The sequence below is a fragment of the Cavia porcellus genome, unplaced genomic scaffold (genome assembly GCF_034190915.1).
Source record: "Cavia porcellus strain 051 isolate PalLab524CR breed Dunkin Hartley unplaced genomic scaffold, mCavPor4.1 scaffold_17, whole genome shotgun sequence".
NCBI classification, from domain to species: Eukaryota; Metazoa; Chordata; class Mammalia; order Rodentia; family Caviidae; genus Cavia; species Cavia porcellus.
In genome coordinates, this window is record NW_026947500.1 from 54,153,427 (window position 1) to 54,157,244 (window position 3,818).

Consider the following 3,818-nt stretch of genomic DNA (forward strand, 5'->3'; position numbering starts at 1 on the left):
TGACTTTATTCTCTCCCCCCCCCCCAAAAAGTAATAAGAACTAAGGAGTAATAAAATCCAAAATGTGTAAATTTTGTTATAAAAAAGAGAGGGAGGGGAAAAAAAGGGCTCTAACGGATATAACAACAAGTGTGTTTAGGGATGTTAAATAGCTGACTATATTAATGTTTTTGGATCATTGAACACAGCTGTTTGCAGTCTCTCCGTTTGAATGTCTACTCTGTATTCTTTGATACTGTGATTTGAGCAACTATTTCCAAGATGATATTATGTAATCTATTAACAGGTGATTTCTTACTGTTATGTTTTTTTTTGTAGTTCTGTATTATGTGTAACCTTACACTGCTTTGTTTTGTTTTGTGTTTTTCTCTTTTTCCTCTTAAATAAAAAAAATCAATCTCGCATGTGTGAATACCGAATAGTTTCCCTAATGTAAGTAATGATTCAAATATATAAAAATATGTGGTAATCATGATTCCCCATTATGTGGCCTTGAAGCTTTATAAAGTTTTCACTTATTAATTAGAAAGGCTTTATTCTGGGCTTCTTGATATGGAAATATTTGAAGCTATAGAATATGAAGTTTTATGCAAATATTTCAAGGAAAAAGACAGACACTATGGTAACTACTATTCAGTCGGGTTATTTGGTGGTGAAGCACTAGGTTGCTGAAACAGTCATGCTTTGACCTGTATTGTTATATTGTTATGTCCTATTTTATCTCGATCTCTCCCTTATTCTTTAAAAAAATTATTTATGTTATTTCTTATGTTTGTTTTAATTAAGGGGAAAAATTTAATAAATTAGCAGGATATATAATAGTAACTCTTTTTGATTTCCTATTAACTTGTTTTGAAGTCCTGTAATACTCCCACAATCTTGTTTTCACTGATTAGACTCTGTTCCATTCTGTATGATAGTATCAAGTTAGAGGATATAGGCAACTAATTTGAAGGCAATAAGATTCACTAAGATGCCCATTCTGGTTTGACTATTGTCTCCTTTGGAAGTCCTGTAATGTTTACAATGCTTAAGTTTTATTGGTCTTGTTCTCTACTGTTTTGTCCAACTTTATAATATCTAATGAGATAGACAATTCTTTTTAAGGAAACAAGAGACAACGTTGATAAACATTGTTGATAACCTTGTACTCTGTTTTACATCATGTGCTATGTCTATTCTTGGTTTTGACTAACAGCTTTGTTTTGCCATATTTGACTTTATTCTCTCCCCCCCCCAATAAAAGTAAAATCCAAAATGTGTAAATTTTGTTGTAAAAAAGAGAGGGGAAAAAAAGAGCTCTAATGGATATAACAGCAAGTGTGTTTAGGGGTGTTAAATAGCTGACTATATTAATATTTTTGGATCATTGAACACAGCTGTTTGCAGTCTCTCTGTTTGAATGTCCACTGTGTATTCTTTGATACTGTGATTTGAGCAACTATTTCTAAGATGATAATATGTAATCTATTAACAGGTGATTTCTTACTGTTTTTTTTTTTGTAGTTTTGTATTACGTGTACCCTTACACCACTTTGTTTTGTTTTGTGTTTTTCTCTTTTTCCTCTTAAATAAAATTTTAAAAAATAGAATTACTCTGTTAAAGAGAAACTAAAAAGCCGGCCAATACCAATAAAAAGGAAGCCCAGGGACAATGACCTCCTTTAGAGAAGGATCAATGTGCAAATTGCAACGAGAGGGGACATTGGTGAAAGGACTGCCCCAAGTTAAAGACTAAGCTTGAGAGAGAAGAAAGACTTTGTGGTCTCAACAATGAGAAGGTCAGGGCTCATTGCCACCCCCTGAGCCCCGGATAACTGTTTAAGTGGGGGGGACACCCTGTGGACTTCCTGGTAGACACAGGAGCCACCTATTCTGTACTAAACTAACCCTTGGGAAAATTGATCAAAGACTCAGTTAATGTAATAGGAGCCACAGGGGGACGAAGATTATACCCAAAGGTAACCACCAGTTTAGCTCGACCAGGTCACAAGATGGTCCAGCATGATTTTCTATGGGTACCTGAGTGTCCAGCCCCCTCCTTCATAAATTGCAAGTACAAACAGATTTCTTGAAAAATGAGCTGAGACTAAGATGGGGAATGGGCTCAACCCAAGTTCCTGAAAAGAGGATTTTAGTTTTAGATCTTGTCCCAGAAGGAGAAAATTACCGTCTGCTGGAAAATTTGTCTGATTCACCTAAGCTGCCACCTACAGACTTAGAACTAGAATTATTAAACAAATGGAGACAAGAAATCCCAGAGGTCTAGGCTGAAACTAACCTCGCAGGACTGGCGGTCAACCAAGTGACCCTTGTAGTAGAGCTCCTACCCCAGGCACATCCTATTTGTTTGTGTCAATATCCAATAAGTCTCCAAGCCTGAAAGGGAATTAAAGTTCACATACAGAGACTAAGAGACAATGGTATCCTCATTCCTTGTGTCTCCTCTTGGAACACACCTTTGCCTCCAGTCCAGAAACCAGGGACAACTGACTATCACCCTGTGTAAGACCTCTGGGAGGTCAATAAGTGGGTATTAACTTTACATCCAACTGTGCCTAATCCCTACACTTTACTCAGCCTCCTCAACCCAGAGTGCACCTGGTACTCTGTATTGGACCTCAAGGATGCCATCTTCACTCTGTCTCTCGCCCCGGTGAGTCAACCCATTTTGCTTTCGAATGGACTGACCCAGATTCTGGGGTCACGGAACAACTGACCTGGACTCGGTTGCCACAGGGTTTTACAAACTCACCCACTCTTTTTGATGAGGCCCTGGCCAGAGATCTCTTGGGGTTTTCATGAGGAACACCCCGAGGTGACACTTTTCCAATATGTAGACAATCTGCTGATAGGCTCCCCCACTTTGGAGTGCTGTTGAGAGGCCACAAGGGAGCTATTAAGAACCTTGGGACAATTAGGCTACAAGGTTTCAGTCAAAAAGGCCCAATTGTGTCACCAAATCATAACTTATTTGGGCTACGAGTTACAGGGAGGAAAGAGAACTTTATCTAAGGAAAGGATCCAGGCCATATTACGGATTCCTATCCCAGAAACTAAAAAACAAGTACAAGAGTTTCTGGGGGCTGTAGGATACTATAGGCTGTGCATTCTAAATTTTACTGAGATATCACATCCACTGTAGGACTTCCTCAAGGGAGAAACTCAAAAATCTTTGGACTGGACAGATGAATGTGAACAGGCCTTCCAGCAACTCAAACGAGCCCTAACAGAGGTCCCAGCCCTGGGAATCCCTGACATTACCAAGCCTTTCACCTTGTTTGTAGATGAACTCAGGGGCATTGCCAAAGAAGTCCTAACCCAGGACATTGGCCCCTGGAATAGACCTGTAGCCTACCTCTCTAAAAGACTGGATCCAGTGGCAGGGAGTTGATCCCCCTGCCTAAGAATGCTAGCTGCTATGGCAATGTTACTTAAGGAGGCTAAAAAACTCACTTTTGCACAAAAGATTTCTGTGGTACTCCCACAGTTTAGAAACTCTTATCAAGACCCCTCCTGAGAAGTGGCTCTCAAACACTAGAATTCTGCATTATCAGACTCTACTCCTAGACCCAGAGTCGGTGGTTTTTAAGACTTCCTCAGCCTTAAACCCAGCCACCCTTATGCCTGATGATGACCCTGGAACTCAAAATCTGCCTCTTCATGAGTGTGCAGACATCCTCAGAGTGCAGCATAATCTATGGGCTGATCTTACCAGCCAGCCCTTGGAGAATGCTGATAACTACTTCACCGATGGGAGCAGTTTCATCCAGAACAGCAAATGAGTGGCCAGACTGGCAGGGACCACCAAAAAGGAG